Below are 12,110 nucleotides of genomic sequence, written 5' to 3' on the forward strand. Positions count from 1 at the left end.
ATTAACAAATAATTATTAATTAATTAAAAATAAATTAGTTCCCACCCTTTACCCCTATAAACCCCACTACCAGCTCCTAAACAAATGACACAATCAACATAATTAATTACCAATTAATTAATTAATAATAATCAACAACCAATTAATAATTACTTAATATTAAATTTCTTCCTACAATTAGCACTATAAAATCTAAACTAAATAATCTTAATAAATGTAAAAAAGTAATTAATTTATGATAATTAAATCACGTCCCACCCTTTACCCCTGTAAACCCCATAACCCGCTACTAAACAAATTGCAAAATTAACATAATTATTTACCAATTCATTCATATTATTTAACAACCAATTAATAATTAATTAATAATAAATTACTCCCTACAATTAACACTATAAAATCTAAACTAACTAAATATTACTAAATAAAAAATAATAATTAATTTATTATAATTAAATTACTTCCCACCCGCTTCCCCTATAAACCCACAACCCACTACGGAACTAAATAACGCAAAATGAAATTAAAATAAAATTGACAACTACTTAAAATGTAACACATATACAGAAAAATATATCACATGCATTTAAAATACATACTAAAATACAGAACACTAATTTAACAAGCATTACAAATGCAATAGGTCTCGCATTTCATTAAGTTAAAGTTAAGGCAATTTGCTTTGCTATACAATACCATTAGCAAAGCAAATGGCTTTAACTTAATCAAAGGCGAGATCTATTGCATTTTCAATGCTTGTTGGCTTTGCCGATACTTGATTAAATTACTGATGAGTATATTTGATGTGCGAGTCGAGAGTCCGCGTGGAGTCTGCACCAAGCATACCCTGTTCGTTCCCTACCAGGAACCTTTAGTCCAGGGACACTGCTTGCATTTCACGCACTGTACCCGGCAGCTCAGCCTGAACCTTTATCGCAGCTCTTCGGCACTGTAAGTTCTGAGGAGACTTTGGTGTGTGTGGCACTTTGTGGCCTTAACAGTTGAGTCTCCAACAAGACACAGGAACTAGGAGGAGGAAAAAACAAATCACTAACCAAACGTTGTTTAATTCGTACATTTTTTTTTTTGACACTGCTTTACTGTAAAAAAATTACATTTCAAATTTGGATTTAAAAGGTTGCATACGCACTGTTAGAAATGGGATTTCTGGTTGGCTAGGGCTTGCGCCAAAGCCAGACAGAAACCACCACTCTAGTCAGGGCTGGGGAGTTACACGCCAAAGATAACCCCTGCTCACCCCCTTGGTAGCTTGGCACGAGCAGACAGGCTTATCCCTGAGGCGATGTGTAAAGCGTTTGCGCGCGCACCCAGCAACAACACCCAAGGCCCACCACAAAGGAAACTCCACACAAGGTATTATATAAAAATATCCTTTGTATTATACACAACACATTAGATAAAAACACACACTTTACAATGTGCCAACAGGCACGGGCAGAATTTACAAGGGATTATATATACAGGGGACAGGGCCACATGGACCACTGTCAGGAATTAGCACTTTGTAGGAATAGCACTTAGAACGTAGGAATAATATTTGAGAACATAGCACACAATCACTGTAGCACTAAAAATAGAACATGTAGCACACAACCAGTAACTACTGGTATCAGAACGTACCACCTACGCAACCCTAACCACCTTTAGGAATACCACGCAGGGAACTAGGACCTCACTAGTACCACCTGTACTAAGGAGAAAACAACCACCTAAGTATCACTCTACCTGTAGGGGTCTAAGCACATAAACACAGGATGCATAAAATACATTTAGAGGTGTAAACACAATTCAGGACAGAAAATATCATGAAGGCATTGCGCAGGCGCAAAAAGTACATGTATGAAAATCACCAAGTGCCCTAGGGGAGGGCACAACACAAGATAACTGTCCGCAGGCCAACTGGCCTCTCAGGATGCAGAAATACCCAATATACAAGAATGTCAGGGCGCGACTGCGCAGGCTGCGCAAGCCCGGCGCACAAGGCACAACCTAAACGTTGCAGCTGCCCACGAAGTGCTGGGCAGCTGGGAAACGGAGCGTGGGCACCACTGTGCCCTTTGAACACAATCACAGTCACGTGGGGCCCCTTGGGGCTCTAACAAAACTCTGGTGGCCCCCTGAGCCTCGCAGGCTCTAATCAATGAATGCCCCCTGAGCCTCGCAGGCTCTAATCAATGAATGCCCCCTGAGCCTCGCAGGCTCTAATCAATAAATGCCCCCTGAGCCTTGGAGTCCCTTTGGACTCTTAAAATAATGCGCCCCGTTCGTTGGAGCCTTCACGGCTCTTTAACAAAATGCCTCGTTGGAGCGCACTAGCGCTCGGAACCAACCAATGCCCCCGGGGTTGGAGCCTTCACAGGGCTCTGAATCATGAGCACTAACCACGTGGGGGCGGCCCACTGCCTTCCGGGGCCGCCCGATACCTGTAGTGCCTTGGTGCCTGTCTCAGGCACCACAGAAATGCCCCTGCGACGTTGGAGACCCAGCGCGAGGCGGGGAGAGGAACCCACGGGGACGGCCGCACTCACCGTGTGTTTACGAGGCGGCGTCTCCTTCCTCGGGTGTCTCCTCCGCGGCGCGGGCCTCCCTTTACCCGGGCCCCCTCCTGGGACCCGGGACTCGGATCGGAGACGGCCGCTCCGGACTCCTTGCTTCTTCTTCCTCGTCCGGTGGTAGGAGCGCGGGGTAGGCTCCCGTCCGCTTCCTATTCAAGTCCCGCCCCCGTCCCAACGAAGCCTGCCTGACTTCCGGCTGAAGCCCGGCTGCGGCGGTGATTCTTACAGCGGCAACGAGGAGTAGGCTCCCTCGCGATCGGAAATATACGGCGGGGTGGGCACCCGCCGGGGGATTTAAGACAAATAAGCGGGGTGGCACCCGCCAACGGCCACTGCAAGGTCCCTGGCAGGGTGGGCACCTGCCAGGGGACGTCAGAATCGGCAAAGACGGGGCAAACGCCGGGTGGGCACCGGCTTTCAGCAATAAAGCGCTCCGAGCGCTGAAGGCAAATAAAAGCGCTTCCAGGCACTTGAAGGACACAAATAAAGCGCTCCCAGCGCTTAGGCAGATCCAAACGCTGTGGGGGAAAGAAAAGCGCTTCCAGGCGCTTAGGGATGCAAATAAAGCGCTCCCAGCGCTTTAAGAAGGATAACAACAAAGTCCAGCAAAGGTCTCCCCTGCACACAGCAAGGCAGGGGTGGGGGCAAGGCTGGACCCAGAGCCAGCTCACTGGGCCTCCAGGCAGGGAGGTAGTCCAAGTGGCGGTCCTCTGGTCCAGCAGCAGCAGCAGCCCCCCTCAGGCAGGATCCTGGCAAAGAACAGTTTCTGTGGGGACACAGCCCCATTTTTATACAGGCAAACCCTTTGTTCTGGGTTCAGGGTGAGGGGGAAAACCAGTCGCAGCTGGTTGGGGAGCACCCTTGATGTGCTCAGCCCCTCACTCTATTCACTGGAAGGGCTAGGGTCGTCAGTCGCACCACAGGGGGCGGGGCCAGCATTGTGTTTGGAAAACCCTGTCCTATTCAGGACCCAGGTGGACTCCTCCCACCCATCTAGCTGCTGATCTCCCCATTCACCACTGGGTGACTCATCCTGACACTGGGGAATCCCTAGCCCGTCACATGACATGACCAGCCAATCACGCGACAGACACACTGCACACAGAAGTGCCCACTTCTAGAAGTGGCACTTCCACACTAGGTACATACACGCCGCACACATCATCGCGCAGCATTCACTCCCACGAGTCCGCACATACCAAACTCGGGCCTGCACACCCCACGCATCAGGAACTACTAGGGACACATACATTCCCCATGCATTCCTATGGGAGGGCAGGCCTATCTCACCACATGCACTCAGAGCACGCACGCACTTTACCCTGGGACACAGGGAAAGTGCGCAGAAACCAAACAATCACCACACCAAGTCACCAGTAAAAATCACAAAAGTTCAGGGGTGAACCTGCCAGAAGGGCCAAGTCCAACACGCACCCTTGAAACAGGTTACAAAAACGTTTTAGCTTTCATGCCATGACATTAAACGACAATGCTTCATAGTTAAACTGTGGAAAACAAAGGGCAGATTAGAAGAACACATGTTTTTAGCAGTCTTGCAGCTTGAACAGCTTGTTATTGTGCGTTTGCAAGAGAGAGAAAAAACTGAAATAAGCAGAATGAAAGGTAGAACAATAGTGGTCAGACTTGAATAGTGAGGTGGATTTTGGAAATGAGAACGAGGTGGGCATAAAATAGAGTTGTATCGTTCAAGTGAAGGAGGTGCTCTAGATGAATCAGTAATTTTGGAGAAAGGTGATTTGAGAGAGAGGGGTAAAACATTTGCTAAGGGGATGGCTGAGAAGTCAAATTTCCCTGTTGCTTACGTGAGAACCTTATGCAGTTCATTCTTTGCATTATGGCTCATGTCGTTATAATGCAATAATAACAGGACTACAAGTACCAGAATGCCAAGCACAAACCATAACTGGATGAGGTGCCTACTCATGGACCCTCAGAACTTTGAAGCTCGGGAATGTAGATAATTGAATGTAGATAATTTAGTATAAAAGGCCAGAGGTTAAAGGTGAGATTTTTATGGAAATGGAAAGGTGTAATTAGACGTCCAGGTTACCCTAAAATGTGTGAAGTACCGGTACGTGAAGTGCGCTGTACAGGTATTCTGGAGGGGCGTGGGTATACACAGGGTGATAGGGACGAGGCATATGTGTAAATAAGGGAGGGAATGTGAGAGAATTGCAGCATCTTCTGCAGAGATGAGGTTGCTGCTGTAACAGGGTAACTGAATGAAAGCACCATTGAATTAAAGGGGCCAGAAAGGTACCGCTGTGAGCTAGAGAGGTGAGTAAAAGGTACTACTGTAACTCACAGAAAGGGATGTTGTGGGGTAAGCAGGCTGCTGTTGCAGTTACTAACAGCTGAGAATGCAAATGGGAGGCGGTAGTAAAGCCTAAAGGTAAGATAGATCTATCACAGTAACCACTAGATATGCAAGTGAGTTGAAAGAGACTATGCTGCAACTTTAAAGGTGAAAAGAAAGTGCTGCTCTACTTCAGAGGGGAAAGAGTGTGCTGTAACAAAAAGAACTTAATCACTGCTCAAGCAGCAGAGAGATGAGAGACGCCGGGGGTGCAGCAACACTGAGAAGTGACTGGTGGGTGGGGAAAAAAGCAACACGGAGAGAAAATAAACAAGCCGGAGTGTAAACGCTGGCCGCTGACGGGCCAGCAGCCTTGTGGGAATGTGTCTTCGGTAAAAGATCTGAGCCGTCTTCAGTCGCGGCAGGGACATGCAGCGTTTACCTTGCGGGAGCAAGTGCGATAATTACTAACACATGGTGCCGCTCGCTCCCGCAAAGGAATCGCCAAACGTGCACGCTTTGCCATTCAAAGCAACGCAACGCGTGCACGTTTTTGCCTTCAAAACTGGGGCGATTTTTAAATTTCTTTTTCTTATGCAGCGCATGCACGCTGCGTAGGCTACACCTAAAAATTTATATTTTAAACACTATGGTGCCGATTCCGATCCTGTAAAACCCAGGTATGAATTCCACCTTACAAACCAGCAAGTACGATTCGTACAGAAATACCATTTCCGTACGAATCGTAAAAAAACACCGTACGGCTAAAAAATACATACAATTCTGATCCTGGACAGCGCGTACGCGACGTCCGCACGGAGTCAGGCAGCATTTTACGGACCAGCAAGTACGATTCGTACCAATAGCACTCCGCACGGCAATATTTTTACGGGAGCCAAAAAGTGCCGGAAAAGCTAAGTACGCTGCGATGCACGACGAAAAGGGGGCCCGCTACGTGTCATCATGTACAGTGCGTACCCCAACATTGCATATGTACGGACCATACCCCCCACCCCCCCGTTTGTACGGACCGTACCCCCCACCCCCGTATGTCTGCACCGTACCCCCCACCCCCCCGTTTGTACAGACCGTACCCCCCACCCCGTATGTCTGCACCGTACCCCCCACCCCCCGTTTGTACGGCCCATACCCCCATCCCCTGCGTATGTCCGCACCGTACCCCAGGCGTACCCCAATCCTCGTGTATGTACGGACTGTACATACGCGAGGATTGGGGTACGCCTGGGGTACGGTGCGGACATACGCGGGTGGGGGGGTATGCCTGGGGTACGGTGTGGACGTACAGGGGGTGGGGGCTATGGTCCGTACATAGGGGGGTGGGGGGTACGGTCTGTACATATGGGGGGTGGGGGGTACGGTGCGGACGTACAGGGGCGGGGGGTACGGTCCGTACATAGGGGTGGTGGGGGGTACGGTCCAGATGTATGCGGGAGGGGTGGGAGGCTGGGGGGGCCGTACGACTCGTACCCCGGGCACAAGTGTACTCGGGGTAGGGGTCGTACAAAGTTCACTCCGTACGGGGCCTTTTCCGTGCGCTTGTGTTTTCGGACGGGCGGTACGGATCGTACTTGCGCGCTCGGACTTCAGTTTTACGATTTGTATGTAAAACTGTCTGGGGACGTCTCGTAGACTTTTCCCGAGGCGATTCGTATGTATTTTTCACATACGAATCGTACTTCGCCATTTGTACGGGACTTGTACAATTCATACGTAAAAAAATACGGATACGAGTCGTACGGGAAAAGAAAATCCAGGATCGGAATCGACCCCTATATTTTTGCAAACGATATTAATGACTTCGATAATTTAAAAAATTATATTTCTTACCTTAAAGTCGAAATTCTTGACCACGATATTCTTTCTGTCGATATTTCTGTATCACGATATTTCCAACTCGATATTTGTGTAAGTCGACATTTCCAACTGGATATTCTGTCTGCATACCCAGAATAAGCAAGCAGTGTACAGGTCAGTCCACAGCCCTTGACACAGAGACACTGCATCTTGTGGGGAAGAATGTCACCACTTTTTGTAATGTAGAGCACTCACCTTAACTCTAACTGGAGTCAAAAGGTTAAACTAAGAAACATTTGTTCCCCAGCTGCACAATCAAATTGCAACAGAAGCAATTGAACCAAAAGTTACACCTTATTTCGACAGGTGTATGACCGACTTGTTTACTCCCAAATCATTCTGTTTGAAAATAATTTTTCTTCTTCAATGTAGACATAAATTCAATATGATCCAAATGTGCCATACACTTATAAGGTTCCTCTATGATTGCTGCTCATTATATACTGCCAATATTACAGCTATTCTATTTTATGCAATTCAGCCTACATTTGTATTTGCCATTATCAATTTCCCATTGTTACAGGGTTTAAAGTGTTCTCATTCCAATTACAGGGCCTCGAAAGAGTCCTGTATTGTTTTTCGCCACTACCTCCCTGAGTCGATATTCTAACAGATTGAAATAGATAGTGCTGATAAGAACCTGTCAGACTTTATTTACTGGATCACAGAAAATCTATAGGAGTAAGAGGGAGAAAAGACAGATCATTTTTGTATGGATTATCTACAGTGACATAAACTCTACCATGTTTGCCAGCTCTGGGATAAATGCCCTTTATTCTGTCTACAGTGCTTAACCTGGGTGTGGTGTCCAATCAAAAGCAGCTATTTGAGGAAATGAAAACCTGCAATTATCAGCTTCAATTGACACCACTTATTATAACATAAGTGAACAGCCAATGACCAGGAGGTTCGGATCCATCATGAATTTTAAGAATAGCTACATACATAAGTATAGATATTATGCATAGTCAGTCAGTGCTAGCCCTAAAATCTGGCATGGATCTGGCCGATTGAATGTGCCCCATGCCACAACTTTATTTAAGGTCCTGGACCTGTCATGGTTGCAGCACTAAAACACCACATATGCAGGACTGTGTGCAAGGATGCCAACTGCCTTCATATAGTTCAGAATAATGTGGCCCACCTTGCAGGTAAACCAAAAGAACATATCACTCACACACTGCAGGTTGCAATAACTACTGTTTAAATTTAAGATTGCCCTTCAATTTCTTCTTTCTGCTTTACCCACAGAGTAAGTAGATGGAAGGTTCCAGGCTATTAAAAATGCTTGTCACCTCTGTGTCATCCGTAAACCCAAATTCGAGGACCTGTAGATTCATGAAAGGGGCACTATTTGCTTTACAGTATTCTGCTTGATGAAATCATTTTATTACAAGATCATCTGGCCCGCTCTGCCAGACTCTCACTAGCACACACCTCAAGCATACACAAACGCAGAGCAGAGGCCACGCTTTCTCATACCTGGCTGTGAAAGCCTACAGCGACCTCACACAACAAACCATAGCCTCATCCTTTCTTCTTGACTTGCATGTCTGGGATCCCGGGCTGCACTTCAAGTGGAGCCCAAGCCCAATGATAAGATCCAGGGGGAATTGAAAACAGTATTTAAGAATTGATGAATATTCTTTAAGAAGAGAAGGTGCAATGTGTTCAGACTGTCTGCTTAGTTTTAGGGCAGGAATGGACCGATATGGTTGATGGTAGTTCCTTGTTCTTTGTGTAGTTGCAGTAATGCAAAATTAACCTGTGCTCAACCCTCTGGTAGCTTGGCACAAAGCATTAACTGAGGGGCAACGTGTAAAGTATTTATGTAGCACTTCAAACAGTAATAAAGGGAGAACACAACACCAGTAAAATCACACGCCAATTTAGAAAAACAGAGTAAAATGAAATAAATAATTTGAGATCACAAGTTCAGGCTGAGCGCGATGGAGTGTGGCCCGGCTAAAGGAACCACACCAGGTTCAGTGAACAACATACCTTAAATCCTTGTGCATGGTCTGCGTGGCAGTGCTTTGTGAGTTTTTTTGTTGTCCGTTGTTCGTTCTGAGGGTCTGCCAGGTCCACGATGCAAGTTCCTGCGCCGCATGTTGAGGGTTCTGATGAAGCAGTGTGGTGAGGCTTGGCGAGACTTCGTGTCGAGTCACGTCGGTGTCGATGAAGCTGGCAGCTGAGCAGCAAGGCTTGGCAAGCAAACCTTTGTGTCTCTCTGCGCCAATTCTGTTGAGGCTGGTAGCTGTGTGGCAAGGCACTGCAAAGCTCGGCGTTGGTTTTGATGAAGCTTATAGCTGTACAGCAAAGCTTTGTGGGACTTCACGTGGATATGTGCTGGATTTGGTTGAAGACCTTAGCTGGATTGGTAAGGCACCTATATTCCCACTTTCAAAGGTCCAGGACTGGAGAGGCCCCAGTAGGCAGTTTAGGACTCACAGAAGGCAGAGTCCAGATGCAGGGTTCAAGAGAGATGGAGTCTTTTCTGTCCCTTAGACTCTGATAAGGAGGCCAGCCAACTAGACCTAGGAGTCACACAAGTGACTAGGTCCTGGGTTTAAGATGTGGTTCTGGGCTCAAGATGCAGCTCCAGTCCTTCTCACTCAGGCAGCAGAGTAGCAGTCCTTTTGCAACAGGGCAGCACAGCAGTCCTTGGTCTGAGTCTTTCACAGGTCCTGATGTGTACAAAAGAGTTAATTTGGAGGGTCCGCTAGTTATCCTTGGTGCCAGCTTTGTAGTATAAGAGGTTTCTAGAGGGTGCCACCCCAGAGGTGCTTGGAATTTCCTGTCTCCCTGCCCTGGACCCAGCTTGTCTGTGAGTGTGCTGTGACTGAGGCTTTGTGATTGTGCAGTTGTGGTAGGTAGGCCCATCCTCTCAACACCTCTTTCTTCCTTGTCTCACTGTATAGTCATGTGACCCAGAATACAGACTGCAGGCTCTAAAACGTTGGGACAAGAAAATGCCACCTTTCTAAAAGGGGCATTTTCAGATTTGTGACTTAAAATCCAGCTCTACCATTAAATAGGGTTTTAAATTGCAATTTTTCAAACACCAGACTTGACATTCCCACTTTCTCCCAATTGAAAGTTATCATTTAATAAATGTAATAAGGTAACCCAATGTTATTCTTTGGGAGTGGTAGGCCTTATTTTAGGGGAAAACTAATTTAAGAGTTTTTAACTACCAGGACATGTAAAACTTAAACGTACATATCCAACTTTTTCGAAACGCTGCACCATGCCCTGTTGGGCTGTTTAGGACCTATGTGCATTAAAAAGGAAGGTCTAGGCCTGGCAAAAGATTGCCTGGTCGAAATGGCAGTTTACAACTGCATAAATATAATCTCACTATAGGGGTTCTAGAGGGAGGACTAGTCAGTCTTTTATGGTGCTTGCACCAAAGTGTGTAAAACACTGTGTCTAAAGGCAGCGCTTGTTTCTTGACGAAGAAACATTTTATATAGACGGCCCGCAGAGAATAGTACTATGCTGCACGCTTACAGGAGTATAATTGAGATTTGACGTAGATTATGTTATACAGGCACTCCATGAACAGTGCTGTGGGTAGAAAAAAGCCAGCGGAGAAAATAGCTAGGTACATAAAGCCCAACTATGTAGATTGCCTATGTTCCATAAGGATGGGATGCTGTATCTAAACACCCAATTGTTGTTTGGGAGATCCGATCATGAATAGATGGGTCTCTTATAACAATAACCATGAGATCTAAACCTAGGAATATGCTCATGATGGATATTGAGGTTGAAACATCACGTCCCTATAATGTTATGTTATGACTATTTCTATAGCGCACGACTCACCCGGGGGCATCTCGGCGCTAGCATTGTCGTTCACTGAGATAGGCAGGAGGGAAAAGGACAACCTGTCAGGCATTAGGGAGTCTGAAATAATGGAATATAATATATCAACCAATAATGTATGATTAAATACACACTTAATACAATCATAGATGTATCTGATGAGCTCAGTGACAACTAGAACGAAGCCCTTTAGATGCCATAGGACAAGATCTCTGTAACACACACCTTTCTTTGGTCTGACATGTAATGTGATCTTTGGCTCGCATCTGAAGCACAAGGAGACCCTGTTATTAATAAGGAGAGGATGACCTGAATTCTCATGTCTGACAATGTATTACTGTGACTTTTATAACTTTAGAGTCCTGAGACCTGCTACTAAAGGACTTATGAAGGTGGATGTTGACTAGTACTCTCCAATTGGTAAGACTCTATATGATTAACTGTTTATATTTATGATTCTACAATTTTGCAGTGATGGTGAAAGGCACTGGCGTTTTGTACTTTGGGACTGTAAGAATGCATACTGTGTTTTGAGGTGTGTTTTTATATCCCTACAGAATGTGGACCTAACTACTGGCTGGTACAACTGACAATTTCCATACCAGTAAAAGTATGGTAACTCTTTTATATATTTTTTACACAAATCAAGCAGAGTGACATAGCGAACGGTCCTGAATAATGCTAAGAACCTTTTCGGTCTATTGAGGCAGAAACATGTTAACCTTATCCTAATAGGGAACACCTATATCCCCATTTTCACTAAGCCTATTTTAATCTATTCACTGGGGGCACCAAGAAAGAATTGCCCCTGTCAACCAGGAGATAGTTTTAATTCACACATCAAAAATGCATTTGCACTCTGCCCCTCACTCTGCCCTACACTGGATGTCATAAAACACCTCACGCTCCTCTCCTACGGGGGAGTTGTAGCCCATACTGGGTACCTTGCGGTCCCAGTGTGCAAGAGAGAGCCCAATGATGAATTATGTCACCTTAGGGTGAGTGAGGGTTCTCGTCTTAACACGTGTGCATCTGTCCCTTCCCCCCTCACTTTGATTAGTTGGTGAGTAGCTGGGGTCCACCATCTGGTTCCCTTTTTGTGAGTTCAGTTTATAACTGCACACACACGCTGTAATGGCAGGCCTGAGACATGTTTAAAAGGCTACTTAAGTGGGTGGCACAAATAGTGTTGAAGTCCCACTAGTAGCATTTAATTTACAGGTGCTGGGTACAAGTAGTACCATTTTACAAGGGATTTACAAATAGGTTAAATATACCAATTGGGTGAAAGCCAATTCTACCATGTTTTAGTGAGAGAGCACAAGCACTTTAGCACTTGTTAGCAGTGGTAAAGAGCGCAGAACCCTCAAAGCAAAAAAAAACAGGTTCAGAAAACAGGAAGGTGAATGCAAAATGTTTGGGGGTTGACCCTGCAGAGATAGCTAAGTCCAACATTCAGTATCCAGACTGAAGTGGTCTAGGCACAAGTAAGGAACAATATTCTTTGGTCG

At 45.9% G+C, this 12,110-nt stretch overlaps 1 protein-coding gene across 1 annotated transcript in view; it reads right to left on the reverse strand.

Moving 5' to 3' along the window:
* LOC146854242 (aldo-keto reductase family 1 member C3-like) overlaps positions 1-12,110 on the reverse strand; it is a 386,032-nt gene that overhangs the window by 282,986 nt on the left and 90,936 nt on the right. The window lies entirely within an intron of this gene.

This window comes from Triturus cristatus, chromosome 4_1, assembly GCF_964204655.1.
Source record: "Triturus cristatus chromosome 4_1, aTriCri1.1, whole genome shotgun sequence".
In the NCBI taxonomy this organism is placed as follows: Eukaryota; Metazoa; Chordata; class Amphibia; order Caudata; family Salamandridae; genus Triturus; species Triturus cristatus.